The sequence below is a fragment of the Mesocricetus auratus genome, unplaced genomic scaffold (assembly GCF_017639785.1).
Source record: "Mesocricetus auratus isolate SY011 unplaced genomic scaffold, BCM_Maur_2.0 Super-Scaffold_4256, whole genome shotgun sequence".
Classification (NCBI taxonomy): domain Eukaryota; kingdom Metazoa; phylum Chordata; class Mammalia; order Rodentia; family Cricetidae; genus Mesocricetus; species Mesocricetus auratus.
Genome location: NW_024429182.1, coordinates 82495502 through 82511704, shown reverse-complemented (window position 1 = coordinate 82511704; position 16203 = coordinate 82495502). Strand labels below are relative to the sequence as shown.

At 42.6% G+C, this 16203-nt stretch overlaps 1 long non-coding RNA gene across 1 annotated transcript; it reads left to right on the top strand.

Annotated features, from left to right (window-relative positions):
• Positions 1–13588: 13588 nt before the first annotated feature.
• LOC110341945 lies at positions 13589–15607 on the top strand. The gene is made up of 2 exons (XR_002383945.2): positions 13589–14099; positions 14375–15607. It is a non-coding gene; the product is annotated as an uncharacterized LOC110341945 (long non-coding RNA).
• Positions 15608–16203: the final 596 nt, after the last annotated feature.

Genomic DNA, 16203 nt, shown 5'->3' with positions numbered 1-16203 from the left:
TTATTTGTGTGTGTGTGTGTGTGTGTGTGTGTGTGTGTGTGAGAGAGAGAGAGAGAGAGAGAGAGAGAGAGAGAGAGAGAGAGATTTATTATGTATACAATGTTCTGTATGCCTGCAGGCCAGAAGAGGGCACCAGATCTCATTACAGATGATTATGAGCCACCATGTGGTTGCTGGGAATTGAACTCAGGACCTCTGGAAGAGCAACCAGTGCTCTTAACCTCTGAGCCATCCCTCTGAGCCATCTCTCCAGCCCAACTCTGCTTATTTTGAGCTGGCTGCTGTCATTGCTCTCTCAGCACGCCCACGAGGGCCTGATTCTCTTTGCCACCCTCCTACCAGCATGCTTTACACCCACATGAGGGCTGTGCAGAGATAAAACTCTCTGCTTTTTCTCAGGTTCCTGTAGAAAACCCCTGGCCTCCAGAGCCTTGGAGAGGTTTCTGATAGAAAGATGGGAGGCTTGATTTTTACTTTCCCTGGAGATATTTTGCCCTTTGCAGACATAAGGATTAAACTGTAGCTGTTTATCTAGGTAATGGTTCTGTCTCAAAGGGGTCAGAAATCATACTTCCAAGTATGTGAGTCACTGAAAGCAGAATCTCAAAGAGCTAGTGAATACATGTGCAGTGGATAGCGCAGGAAGAGGGAGCTAGGTAAACTTGTGGGGTAAGTATTCACACTGTTCCCCATAGCTGAGAGCAGGCCACCAATGAGCACCAATCAAGGTAGGTTGGTTAGACAAAACGTGATCCACACATGCAATGGGGTATACAGTATCCAGTTTTTAAGAAGGAGGGAGGGAGGGAATTTCAGACAGGAGGGGTATCTCCACCGTGACTTTCCAGTATATGTTTGGGGGTTTGCACCAGCAGCTCAGGGCAGTGAGGGTGATAGAGTCACAACAAATTACCCAGGAAGTGGACTCTGGAGACCAGCATTGGGGTGCAGTTTCAGCTTAATATGTGGGCCTACTGGCGTATATGAATATATCATCTAATCAGAGAAGGACTTATTGTGCTGTTATCTAATGAGTCTGAGCAGCATGCAACCCACATCACGTGAAGGTAAACATGGGGCGTGGCATGTCCTGGTAGTGTGTCTGCAGACAATGGGCAGGAAGCAGGCAACACCGTAGTTGGAAGTTTTTCTCTGTCTCACTTGGTCCCATAGGACTGGTTTCTTTCCCACCAGCCAGTCCCTGCAGCTGCTTATTCAATAATCACTCTGAGGCTTAATATGTAATATAGTGTATTTCTCACTAGATGTGGCACCCAAACATTTAGCAAGAATTTCCACATAAAACCTGACAAAAACTTAAAAAGGAATTCTAAACACAAAAGAACAGAGTCAAGCATGGCTTCTTGGTAGCAACATTTGCTTGGGGGAGGGGGACTTTGCTAGAGGCAAGCAGAGACACAGTTCCTTTAAGAGAAGGCTTCCTGATTCAATATTAGCAACAAAAGCCATGCAGCTCTTTTTTTTTGGTTTTTTGAGACAGGGTTTCTCTGTTGGCCTCGAACTCACAGAGATCCACCTGCTTCTGCCTCCTGAGTGCTGGGATTAAAGGTGTGCGACACCACCGCCCGGCGCCACGCAGCTCTTTTAAGAGGCTCTGCTACCTGTATGGAGTGTATGAGCAGCCAACTGCATGGGCCTAAAACCTCCCCAGAGTTGGGAGTGATGCACATGGCTCCTGCCAATACCTCCACCATGAATCTAGACTCTCAGAAAGCCAAGAAATGGGGTGGAGCCGGCTGCATTTAGTTCTAGCCAAACCTGCTTAACATTTTATAAAACTTTCCTGGTCAGAAAAGGATTACAGATACACAATAAGAACAAATTTAGACAAAAATAGGCCTCTAAATGGGTCACCATGTGTTTGATAAATGTGCAGGGGCTTGAGAGACAGTGGATAAAAGATAGAGTCATAGATTAAAAAATAATTTAAGGATAATAAGCTGAGGTCCTTAAAGGACAAATAGAGCCAAAAATTATAATGGGCCATGTGAAGCTGGAAAACACAGAGTCTAGATTACATATATATTATTGTGTTTTCTTTGAATTTTTTGACTTTTGATTGTGGGGGCTGCTGACCTAAACCAACATACATATTTTAAAGGTATCTTAACTTCAATATTTGGGTCTAAGGATATGTTACTTTGGAAAAGAGGTTTTGCATTTGTTTCCACAGAAGTTGAAAAGTTGTGCCTCTCTTCCAGGCTAATATGGTTTGATAAAACAAGACCCCCTGAAGTGATGGCCCAGGTGATTCAACATCCATAACAGCTTCAGGGCAGCTAGCTGAGATGGACCAACCACACAAAATACCCCAGTCAGGACTTAACTGTAATTCTAACTTTTCTCAGGGTTCCCACAAGATCACTGTGCCAATTAGCAGAAAGTAGTATAAAAACCTACATCTGAATTCCCAAAAATTGTTTATAAATGCTTGTTTTCATTTAAAAGGGGTTGCTTATAAATGGTTAATGATCTCAGTCAAGAAATGAATCCATTGGAAGGAATTTTGGTTTATTGATACAAATTTAAGGTCAATTTTGTATACTATATATATATTTTTTCTACTCTTTATAAGGTATTGTGTTTATGCAGTTCATTTAAAAATGTATGTAGAGTTAAGAAATACAAATTAATAGTCATCTATAATAGACAAACTTATAGTCATGTTATGTTTTCTAGATATACAGAGATATATTTCAGATGGATAGGTAATCTTCATAAGGCATTTAAAATGTTTTAAGATCTTGGACTTTTCTCAACAGTGAAATATGTTTGCTTCTGGCAGCACCAATTACTTCAAAGAGGATGATATGTATCAAAGAAGCTCCTTATGGAGTTTGCCTTCAACATGGCAAGGCTAGCCATTTAGGCAAGAAACTGCTCTTGCCTGGACTGCTTGATGGAATGCTGTATAAACTGGATATGCAGGACCCACAGGAAAGTGACTGCTGAACTTGCCAAAAACAAGATGGGATGGTCCTTCAGGTTCCTGATTCACAGAAGAAACTGTCAGACATTATGCAGGATACAGAAAAAGCAACTGATGAACTTTGCCAGTACAAGGCAAAACAGATCTTCAAATTTCCTGCTTCATTAAAAAGTCTGCCAGATACTACGGCTTATGGGCTGGAGATGGATGCCCTGATGTTGCAGAGGAACTTGGGTAGCTGTGTCTGTCATTTCTAGAGTATTGGAAGTTGCTTACAATGTACTTCCAGTTTACTTAGATAATATTATATCCTTCTGGGGTCTTTGATGGAGCTAAAGACAGATAGTTATAGTTTTCTTTAGTTAAGATAAAAGAGAAATTAGATATAAAACTTTAGATTCAGAAAGATATGATAGATGATAAAATATTTTCTTTAATTTGCCAAATACAATTAGACTAAATATTGTAACTGTATTTCTTGCTTGGTAACTGGTTTGCTACATATAATTTTACTATGTTAAAGTTAAAATCTTTCTTTTTAATTATACAGAAATGGGGAGATTGTGTGAGATGCCCTTCTGTGTGCTGCAAATATGTGTTGCTTTATTGGTTAATGAATAAAGCTGTTTTGGCCAATGGTCAGGCAGAATATAGCTAGGTTGGAAATTCATACAAAGATATGGAGAGAAAGATGGCAGAGTCAGGGAGATTCCATGTAACTACTGGGGAAGCAAGATGTGGGGTAACAACCCATGAGCTTAGTGGTAAAATATAAACTAATGGAAATGGGTTTATTTAATTGTGAGAACTAGTTAGTAATATGCCTGAGCCATTGGCCAAAAAACTTTATTCATCAATCACTAAAAGCAACACTTACTTTTAGCATACAGAAGGACATCCCACATCACAACGCCCTGGATTTGGTGTCACTCTGTGGGTCTCTGGTATGCCAGGACTCCGTTATGTGTTGTCTAGTATGCTAGAGACTTAGGTTTGCTCAAGTGGTCACAGAAGTTGTTTGTGCTTCTCATGTTCCTTGTCATTTAGTGACATCATCTGGATAGAGACTGCTCCTTCTGCTTCCCCCTTTTCTATTATTTCAAGGCTAAATATTTCCATGAGGGACAACTTTTGAGTGTTTGATTCTTTTAAAACATGATATGACCTTCAAGGTTGTAATACCTCCCCTCAAAAGAAGGATGAACAATCCATATATGACAAGCTTTTCTGGAGAGAACATGGAGATCAGATTTTGAGGTACCCCTTTAAAAAAAGCCGATCATATCAGACAAAGTTATGATGTCCACCCTGGTGGCATTAATTTGGGCGACCTCTTGATATAATAAATAAATCTTAAATAATATATAAAGGGGTAAGTAGTCAATGATTCCATGTCCCAGTAAGGCAATATCTTTGGAGCTTGAGGGCTTATGAGTGGTTAACATGTATTTGGTATTGGGAGAGGCAAATAGAAGTATATTGGGGGCCAAAGGTCACCTGAGCTAAATCCCAGAGGCCATTTACCTTATCCTGTATAATACCTACTTGGTGGGAAGGTTAAGTAGGCTCCTTGGAGGAGCTGATTAACTTGGAGTTGGGTATCAAACACTTTGGTTGTTAATCTTGATATATTGTTTAAGGCTGCTGCTGCTGTATGTACAGAATTTTGCAGGGAAATTACTGCAGTGGCTGTTACTGCCGCAGCAGTAAAACCCAAGGCCATACAAGTGGAAGGTGGTGTAGCAATAAGGAGTCAATTGACCAGTGGTAATAGGAAGACAAGGCCATACCCAGGTAAGGTTTCTCAAAAAGGTCTGCATAGATGATAAAGTTGGGGGAGTTGGGAATTTGAATTGCAACCTTTGTGACTTTAATGTATTATTATTTATAGTATGCCATAGAAACGTATAAGGTTCCTGAAACTGCACTTTTTTCAGCAGCTGCTTGTAGTCCTTTTCAAGTAGGACTTCTGTAATCTTTGCCAGCAAGTTTTTAAAGTGGTCTGCGTTAGAATGTCCAATTAGAATGTCATACATGTAATGGACAATGGAACTGCCTTTAGCTACTGGTTTTAATGTCTCCTGTATGTAAAGCATTCTCCAGTGATACTTCTGCATTGGGTGCCTATTGTTCGCAGTCAGGAATGAGAAAGTGAATCTCTCCTTGTCATCAGGGTGTAGAGGAATGGAGAAAAAAGCAATCCTTTATGTCAGTGATTATTATATCGTAATTATTGGGAATGGCTGAAACAGCAGGGATGCTACACCTCCTAATACTGCCACTTCCTGTAGGCCAGCCATTCAATGAGTCTATGTGAGACGTTCCTATTCTGACCAACACAGTTATGTTGGGATTGACCAGTCAAATTAGTCCACTCCAATTGCCCTCCTTCCATTTGGGTAAAAAACAATTTGTTTCCCTTTCTTTAGCCAAATAATGGGATATCCTGGGTGGGAACAGTTCCTGGCCTTAAATATTAAGACATTTCATATAACAGGTGAACGTTCTATTACCCCAGTTAAAAGACAATCAGGATCAGATCCTAAAGCAAATAGGAGCATAATTGTTAGCCAGAGAGGATTCATAGTGACAATCAAATGCAACTATAAGGAATTAGGGACAATCTTAAATCTTAGAAATCTACTTTTAAGGGGCCATGTTCAGTGACAGTCTACCTTTTTGCCTTTTTCTTATTTTGGGTTTTCTTGATCTTCTGTGCCTTCTTAAGATGAGAGTGATGAATCCAGGTAGGTGTATCAGTGACTTAGATAGCAGAGGGAGTCTGGAGAACTGTGATGTTAAAGACCTTTCCACAAGGGTTCAAACCTGTTAGTTTTGAAGTAGCGAATCAGCATAGCATCTCTGGTTTGGAACTGGTGATCAGAAGACTAGTACCAACAGGCTGAGATGCCTGAACCTGGAGAAATCTTATCCAAAGTTAATTGCAATCCTTTTAAGGATTCAGAGATTAGAGTGGGGCAATCTGATAACAGTCCAGCATGCACCTGAGGAATAATGGGGGGTGGTCTTCCATAGACTATTTCATATGGGGTAAACTTCTCAATAAGGGGTGCAGAGGACCCTGAGAAGGGCATAAGGCAAGAAATCAAATTAGTTATCACCAGTCTCAAGAGTGAATGTGATTAAAATATTCTTTAAAGTCCTATTCATTCTTTTTGTCTTTCCTGAACTCTGAGGCTTGTACATACAGTGGAGTTTCCAATCTATGTTAAGAGACTTAGAGATCAATTGAGACAACTTGGTTGTTAAGGTCAGGTCACTGTCAGATCCTAGCAATACAAGAAGGCCAAATCTGAGGGTAATCTCCATTATCAATTTCTTAGCTACTATCTGGGCCATCAGGGATGGAAAGGCCTCTACCTAGCCCATGATAGTAACTACAAGGACCAGCAGATGTTCGCACCCATACAGTGCTGGCTTGAGTTCAGTGAAGTCCATTCCCTAAAATTCACCAGGTACAGTATCTTGACTCTGTTGTCCTGATGGAAGCATATCAATTTTTGCGTTTATCTGATTTCAGGTCAGACATAGCCTGAAATGTTTTGAAATATTTCCAGATGCCCAGGCAGCCAGACACGAGGGGAGATGAGTTCTGAGATGTTTTAGGTGACAGATTCATGGAAGAACACTGTAAAACATTTAGCCAATCTTCACCCAATACCTTTGGTATGCAAAGTCTTACATCTGGCAAGATCCACCACCCATTGCGGTTTTCCTGGGGCCCCAAATTAGAATATGACTTGACTTCTCCTGGATTATGCTCAGGGACATCTTTGTTCAAGTTAAGAGGGGGTTTGGGGACAGCAGTTAGCTCTAGGATGGTTTGGGGATTGGGTTCCCTGAGTGCAGCCTCCTTGGGATCCTTGCCTACCTAATTGTTATCTTGAGTTTGGGGGCTTTTGTCTTTTTGGTGTCCTGGCCAGTATATTATGGCCAGTTCAACTGGTGGCAAGACAACCTCCAGCAATTGAACAATTTCGTGTTTATTTTTAATGGTCTTTCCTTCTGAAGTGGGTGAGCCCCTCAGTCTATAAAGTGTTTATGAACATAAACTGTAGCAAAGCATACTGGCTGTCAGTGTAGATGTTCACCTTTTTCTCTTTAGCCCATCACAATGCCTGCATCAGAGAGATTATTTCTGATCTTTGGGTGGACGTGCCCCTAGGCAGGGTTTGTGCTCAGATGACTTCTTTGTGACCTGTGATCACTGCCCTCCCTGCATACCTGGTCCCTTCCTGGGTGAAGGATACTGCCATCTGTGTAGAGACCCACATCTCTGATGGTGACTGGGACATCCGTCAAGTCATGTTGTGTGCCTTGGATGACATCCAGCCTTTCCAGGCAGTCAGGGATGAGCTCTTTAGTGTTGCCATCCGGTAGCAGGAAGGCAGAGTTAGTGACCAAGGATTTATAAAGGTCAAGCTGTCCTTATCTAGGAGACGGGCATAGTCTCAGATATTACCTGTACTATGGCAGGTGGCACCTGTTTGGTCACACCAGAGGTATTGTTCTCTGCCTATACTGTGGGAACTTCCTAGATTAACCTTTTCCATTTCTCTTCTTGGGGATGAGTGGGGTTTTTGAAGAGCAGATATTTCTCACTTATTGGGTAGGTTATACTCAAGACTTTTGCAGGCTCTCTTAACTGTAACTTGGGGGTGTCCTCTAAGAATGAAATCATGACCTGAAGTTTTCTCAGGAGATCACACCCCAATAATGGGAAGGGGCATTCAGGATGTCAGGAAAGGAGTAGGTTACAGTCCCTTGACCCAAGCTGACAGCCTGATCAGTAGTACATTTTTATTGCTTTACACCCTCCGTATCTTCATTGTCTGACTGGTGAGGGGTCCCAGGAGCTCCTGCCAGACTGAGTGGGTAGCCCCAGTGTCAACCAGGAAGTCTATAAGTTTCCCCTGACATTAACATTGGCTCTTGGGAATCCAATTCAAAGGAGCCTCAGCCCTGCTAGTCCTCCATAGCCAGGACTTGTTTAGGTGGAGATGGGGTGGCTGCCTGCCTCTTCCATGGGCCACCATCCTTTAGATGGAGAGTCCACCTGTTTCTGCTGTGGGAATTCGTTCTCCCAATATCCCATCTCTTTAGGCACGTCGGTTGCTTTGCAATGGCTTTTTCTTGTTGAGAATGGCTATGTCATACAGTGCTGCCACAGAGGTGGCTTGTTCCACCTTTTTGGCAATTTGATTTTCTTTATTGTTAATTGTCAAATATCTTTTGGGCTATTTATAACAACTGCAACTCCATCTATCTTTTGAATTTTCCTACATATGTCAGGGTTTGACTGGGTGACAAAGACCAAGTTAATCACTGTGTGATTGGCTGTGTCCTCCGTAACTGTAGAAGTATATGGCTGATAACCTTCCAGGAGGCACTGGAGGAAAGCTGAAGGTGATTCGCCCAGACCCTGCTTGCTACCTTTGTCATGCCATCCACCAGAGCCTGGTAGTAATCACTGAGTGATTCCCTACCTCTCTCAGTGCTGTAGCTCCAAGGGTGCCTCCTTCTTGGCAAGATTTGGTCAAACTTTTCAGCCCTCAATTTATCTGGCAGCACGGCTATGCCAAGGATTGCTTCAATGGTCTTTGTGTGAGGAGTACAGCTGATTCTGGAATGGATCTGGCACAGGGAATCTGCACTGGTGACATTGTCATGTCACACAATGTAATCATAACCTACAAAATCGCCATTCTACAACCTTCCTGGGCCAAGTAGCAGCAATAATGGAGGGGCACAAGAAGTTTAGGAGCCAGGGAATTGTGCACTTAGCTGCTGCAGGACAGGCTATGTAATTAGAGGAAAGGGAGACATGAGAGAATGTGGAGGAATGGATAATTATTTACAGGACTAGGTATTAATATTAAATATAATTTATTTCAGGGAGAAGTCACTTACAGAAGAAACATATGGCTGTTACAAGTTCTGGCTCTAAGGATCAGCACTGGCTGCTCTTCTGTGACCCGCCCGCCAGGAAGCAAGAGAGAGTCACCTGTCCAGGTCCCAGACCTAAAAAAACTCACCCACATCATGTACTCACCCAAATGGGTGTGGTCAGTGCTACAGGTGTAGGCGGGGTGGATATCTCACTACAATTCCCTTTTAGTCTAAAGAAAAAGATTAGGCTTGATACAAAACTATATAGAAAGCAAATATCAAGATAGCAAATATCAAGTGTGCTCTAGGAAAAGGAAAGGTAAGAACAAACACATTTAAGACCTATTGCCAGTGAAGCAGCTAGAGCTAAAGGCAAGAACTTCACATCTAGTCCTAGGGAAAAGGCATAACAGAGATTACTATAGAGTTGTCCTAAGCTGGAAAGTTTAAGTCTTGTACCTAATACTTCTATCTAGGAAGAGAGAGCAATAATTGTGACAGTCTAACCTTCAACCTCACCAAAGAGCTGAGAAGGAAGATAACAATTCTAGGGTAGGCAAAAAGTGCAGGAGAGCAAAGGTGAAGCAAAAACAGAAACTGCCGGCTACCTGGACAGTCACCCAAAGTCTCACAACAGTGTAGGGGCAACCAGCTTTGGCTGACACCTAGAGTATCTGACTGACCAACACAGAAGCAGGGAGGTAGAAAGACTGTCTTACCCTGGCTTGACAAAGTTCAGCAGTCTTCTAAATTTATCTCCTGCAAGCACAGTAGGACAGCATGTTCAAAATCAGTGGTCGAGGTGACAGCAGTTCTTTGCCCAAGAGGTCATTAGCTGAGGAGAGAACAGACTCCAGAAGGAGTGACATTGGTGCCCAGCATTTTCTCAGGAATAGCATGGTGCTGTCAGGAGCAACTGTGTCTCATGCCAATGGAGTACTAATATTAAAACATTTAAATGCCATATTCTGCAGATCTATAAAGTGTTTGAAGATCAAATATCTACATCTGACTAATCTCACAGATAGGAAACATGGGTGGTAAAAGTCTGCAATTCTCAGAAGCATAGTTGCACAATGGCTGAAGCTTCCCAAAATAATTTAGCAAGGACAATGACTTCAAAAATGTAACTATATGCCCTACAGGTGCAGTCAGGGTGGATATCTCACTATAAGAGAGAACATACCAGCTGGGCAGTTGGTGGTGCACGCCTTTAATCCCAGCTCTCGGGATGCAGAGGCAGAGGCAGAGGCAGAGCAGGCAGATCTCTGTGAGTTCGAGACCAGCCTGGTCTACAAGAGTAAGTTCCAGGACAGCCTCCAAAGCCACAGAGAAAACCTGTTTCAGAAAGAAAGAGAGAGAGAGAGACAGAGACAGAGAGAGACAGAGACAGAGAGAGACAGAGAGACAGAGAGACAGAGACAGAGAGACAGAGAGAACATACCTTGATATGGTATTCCTTCAAGTCAAATCTTTGAGCTGGTGCCATGCATTGCTCCTGGCTCGGATGCATGCACTTATCTGTTGGGGAAGTCCTGTTATTTGCCTGTGCATTTGTCAATAAAGTACTGTCTGGCCAATAGAAAACCTAGATAGGAAGGGCTAGGAATCCAGGAGGATTCTGGTAGGAAAAACACAAGAGAGTCAACATGTGACGCCATGGGGGTAGGACACCGGGAACTATTCTCCGGTAAGAAACATACTTAGATTAACAATTATGGGGTAATTACTTAAGGCAGAGCTAGCCAGTAAGAGACAAACAAGGCCAACAGCTTCATAAGTAATATAGCCTCCTGTGTGTTTATTTGGGACTCATGCGGATCTAGAACCAGGCTGGCGCGGCAGAGCCCAGGCGACTGGCGGGTGATAAACCAAAGCGGCTAGCAAAAGAAAAAGCTTCTCTTAACATAATGGTGTCAGGAGTGGGATCATGAATTTCCACGCAGAATGACAAAAGCTTTAAAGGAATTTTAGAAACAGAAGAACCGAGAGAAGCACAGATTTTTGGTAGCAGCATTTTTCTCAGGTGTGCTCTGTTTTGCTATCGACAAGCCGAGATTCACGTGGCTTGTTTACTGGAGTCTTCCTGACTCAGCATAAAAAGAAAAAAAAACCAACAAGGTTCTTTTAAGAGACTCTGCTAACGATTGAAAGGTGTGTACGTACAGCTGGAAGTGGCAGCTTTTGCTGGAGGTCAGCATGGACTGAGGCGGTAAACTGGAGTCATGCTTACGCCCGCCATCTTGAAACAGCAGTTTAAAACAGCCGCGGTTTTACAGATAAGACACGTGGTCAGAAAAACATAAAGATTTACAGTAAAGTCAGACTTGGATGTAGAAAATCTCTAAAGGTTTACAGTGTGTTTAAAAATATACGTGAGATTGAGAGAGAAAATGAAACGGCAAAGTGGTATATAAATACAAAAGCCGGCGTTGTGGTGGCGCACGCCGGTAGGATTGCTCCAGAGGCAGAGGCAGGCAGGTTTCCAAAGAGAAACCCTGTCTCAGAGAAAAATAAATAAAAGTAAAAGAAATAAAATAATAATAGAAATAAATAAGCCACACAAAGATGGAAAATACACAGAGAGTCTGGATACTGTATGTTATTATGTTTTTCAGTTTTTTGCTTGCTCAGGAAGGAACTGCTGCTAAAGTACACTTGATTACAAATGCTGCTGAATTAATCCAACTTCTATCTTTTAAAAATGCCTTGACTTCAAAATTTAAGTGTAAGGATATGTTACTTGGAAAAGGAGTTTTTATTTATGTTTCTACAGAAAATGAAAAGCTAAGGATTCCTTCCAGGCTTTTGTGGTTTGACAAACCAAGACCCCCGGAAGCAGTGGACCAGGTGTTCCAACAATCGAAACAGCGAAGATGATGCAGTCTTACAGACCCGGAAAATATGGACTTATATAGGTTTCTGAGTTTTGTCATGATCCCCATGGTATAAACAGCGCCCCCTTCCAGCAGGAAGCAGTTTGGAATGAGCGACGTCCCAATTCCCATCTTATTTATAAATCTTTGTTTTCATTTAAATGGGATTGTTTATAATTGGCTAGTGATCACAGCCAATCTTTTTTAATGGTAAAAAGGGGAATTATGGTATGGGTATTGTTTTTCATTTATTGAGACAAAATCAAGGTCAATTTTGTGATGCTTATATTTCTCCTCTTGATTAAGTATTGTGCTTATACTGATCTTTTACAACGTAATGCATAATTGAATACAGACTATAGATAGTTACTTATAATAGAATTTCTAGTTACATAAGTTAGGTTTCTAGATATACAGAAATATATTTGAGATGGACAGTCTTCAAACCTCTCAAAGACCTTCAGAACATGGCATTTAAAATGGTTTAGGGTTTGTCTTGACAATGAGAAATGTCTGCTCCTGGCAGCACCAATTACGTCTGAGAGGAAGATGGGCATCGAAGAAACTCGTTATAAAGTTTGCTTTCAACATGGCAAGATTAGCCATTTGGGCAAGAAACTGCTCTTGCCTAGATTGTTTGACTGTTGTTGTATCATCTGGACATGCAGGACCCACAGGAAAGTGACTACTGAACTCAGTCTTACAGGGTTCCTGCTTGATGAAGAGTCTACGAGACTTTCTGCAGGACAAAAAAAAAAAAATGACTGACAGACTGCCAACGCAGATGGACAGTTTGAAATTTCCTGCTTTGCTGAGAAGTGTTCCAGACAAATTGTGGCCTATGGGCTGAAGATGGATGCCCCAACGTTACAGAGGAACTTCGGGTGACTGTCCAGGCAGTAAGATGTCTCTGTCAATCCTAGTGTTTATATATTATCCTTCTGTGGTCTTTGATAGAGTTGAAGACAGATAGTTATAATTATTGTTTTCCTTAGTTATGATAAGAGATAAACTACATATAGAACTTTGGACTCACAAGGATGAGATGGATGATATTTTCTTTAAATCTTGCTAAAATATTGTAACTATGTTCTTACTTGATAACTGTTCTGTCATATACAATTTGACTATGTTAAAATTAAGACCTTTCTTTTGTTTAAACAGAAAAGAGGAGATGTTGGGGAAGTCCTGTTATTTGCCTGTGCATTTGTCAATAAAGTACTGTCTGGCCAATAGAAAACCTAGATAGGAGGGGCTAGGAATCCAGGAGGATTCTGGTAGGAAAAACACAAGAGAGTCAACATGTGACGCCATGGGGGTAGGACACCGGGAACTATTCTCCGGTAAGAAACATACTTAGATTAACAATTATGGGGTAATTACTTAAGGCAGAGCTAGCCAGTAAGAGACAAACAAGGCCAACAGCTTCATAAGTAATATAGCCTCCTGTGTGTTTATTTGGGACTCATGCGGATCTAGAACCAGGCTGGCGCGGCAGAGCCCAGGCGACTGGCGGGTGATAAACCAAAGCGGCTAGCAAAAGAAAAAGCTTCTCTTAACACTTATCAAAATCTTTTTTTCTGGGTGAAGATTGTGTATTCCTTCCAGTGCATCCTTGAATTATTGGGAGAAACTTGTGACCTTCCAGGCACTTGAGAAATCAGGAGACCTTGTGGATATTGTAGAACCTGGAAGTCTGGGTTCACTAGAGAGCTAGAGGAATTGTTACTCGGATGTACATTAGGACCTCCAATCATTTTTAGACCAGGTGGGAATGGGAAGCTTTGGGGAACTGGAGATCCTAGGATCATATGGTAATTGGGTACTACTGTGAGATCTTTTTAGACTGGAAATCCTGGTACTAAACAGAAATAGATCAGAGAAGCCCACAGTTCCTAGCTCTTATACTCTAGCCTCCTAATCAACTGCTACAGGCTTGATATACAACACCTGCTCAGGCCTGTGCATTGGCTGGAGAACAGTGCACAAAAACAGAGTAGCTTTGACAGTTCTGTGGGGACTCATCAGCACTCTAAGCCAGGCTGCTACAATCTTTGCTCTCATCTGGTTCTCAGTGTTTACATCTACATGGTAAACTTGCAAAAAGTTCCTTAATTTTCACAGAAACTTCTACCCATTATGCTAGGAAGATGGTGAATTCCAAACTCCAAACACACATAAAATCTTCAGAGCGTTACCAAGGCTCTTCCTCCTCTAGGAACATGCCCCTGCAACAAGGCAGCCTCCCCACTACCAACCTACCTCTCATACACAAACTTCCTTGAGGCCTCAATTCACCAGGAAATCCGTGGGTTGTTGCACCTTTCTCAGAACTGTCTCTGCGTTTGATCACCACTACAGGGGTAAGTGCTTAAATATATTCTCCAAAGTATCAGAGGCCTCAGCATCAGGGCTCTCCTTGAAACTCCTGCCTTCTAACAGAAGCTTCCTTACTTAATCCCTGGGTTTCAGGTTACCTCAATCTACCTTCATCCTTCTTGTGCCCATGAACCTTAGAGTTCTTTCTATAGGTTCTAGGTACAGACCAAGGTTCAGATTTTTCATCCAGGATTGCAAGACTGGGAAATAAATGGGGCACTTGACTTCTACTGACCTACTCTTTCCTTTGTCTCCCCAGTTACGGTTCAAGAACAGGCAAGCTACAGTGAATCGCAAAAGGCTCAAGAACTACCAGGGAATCCTGGCTGTGGATCGCATGATAGACCTGCATCCCCTATAGACTGTGTCCCTCTTGTCACATCTGCCAGTGTAGATTCCCTGTGCCAGAGGGCTTCCAGAATCAGCTGTACTCCTCAGCTTAGCCTCTCCAGTAATTCATCTGACCATCTATCCAACTTCTCCATCATTGATCAAGCCTTCGAGGAGAAATGCTTCAGGAGGATCTCAGCTAGAAAGAGATGGCAGAGGCAGAAGAATATAGAACTAACTAGGAAATGAGGCCACGGATCATGTGGTAGGTCTGGAATTCCCAAAGATTGTGTCCCTCCTGCTGGGTTGGACAACTCAGAATCTGTGTGTGAGAGAACCATCCATTTTCAGCAAGACTCCTGTACTCAGCCCTTCAGATATTTCCCCAAACTCAGAATCCATCTTCTCCATGTGTCAGAGACCATCACTTGTGAGTTTTCCTTTCCTCAGCCACTTGAACAACTCTCTAGACCAGAGGCAGTTGGGTATCTGTTCTCTCCCTTCAGTCAGTCCCTCCATCATTTCTCCAGACTCAGAATCCTTCTTATCCATGTGTGAGAGCACATCTAGTATCTGCTCTCCTCCGTCACTCAGCCCAAGGATTTTCCCAGAACCGGATTCCATCCTCTGCATTGATGAGACAAATGAGTGTTTCTTATCTGAAGCCCTGAAGTGTGGCCATGCTGGCCAAGTCCTAGCAGTGGCAGACAGAATCCCGTGTCAGTCAGCAGGCTGTGCGTCATCTGAAAACCCAGCTCAAGATGCAGGCTCGACACAAGCTCTAGAATCCAGCACAGCTTCAACAGCAGCTCCAGGGGCAATGGAAAGAGGTGTGATAAGGAGGAAACCATTTGAGAAAAATATTACATGTGTTTTGTTCAGTATGTATTTGGTCGTAAGTCTGACACAGCCCACATGTTCTGGTAAAAAGAAAACATGTGAAAACTGATTTGCCCATTTTCCTGTGTAAATCTTGAAAGGAAAAGTAGGATCCTGAGGCTTGGTGATAAGGGATTGATGTGCCGTTTCCCAATTTCCAGAGCTCTAGAAGGGTTATGTCTACAGAAAGAGTAGAGGATGACACTGGGCTTCTTATTTGAACTACAATCTTAAAACATGTATGACCTGTAGGCACCCCCAAGTAAATATTCTTTACAATTAATAGACAGATCTTTGAAGCATTTCAGTAGTTAGGCCCATTTAATACCTCTACACACCAGGTGGGTTCACCGTGCTTGTATTGTCTTGGAAGTAGAGAAACGAGGATCAGGACTTGAGCCAACCCCGACTACCCCGCAGATCCAAAGACTGCCTGTGTTACAGGAGACCCTGCCTCAAAAGGTAAAAGCAACATCAACAAACAATAGACAAAGTCTCTACTTAAGTATCTAAGGGTTCAGATAAGAAGAACAACCATACATTCCTAATGTTAACAAAGGCTACTTAAGAGCCAGACCTGGGGACCCAGACCTGTCATTCCAGCTACTTGGGTCACTGAACCATGAGACCTGCAAGTTTTTTTCTTCCTTTTTTAAAATTTAAGTTAGAAACAAGCTTGTTTCACATGTCAATTCCAGCTCCCTCTCCCTCCCCTCCTTCCCTGCCCCTCCACCAGGTCTCCCAGACCCCCCCACCCAATCTCCACTCCGATCCCCAGGGAGGGTGAGGCCCTAGGCCTAGGCTCTCCCCCCAAGAGTTCAGGCTGAGAGAGCATCCCTCATTGTGGGGTGGGCCCCAAAGTCCATTTGTATGCCAGGG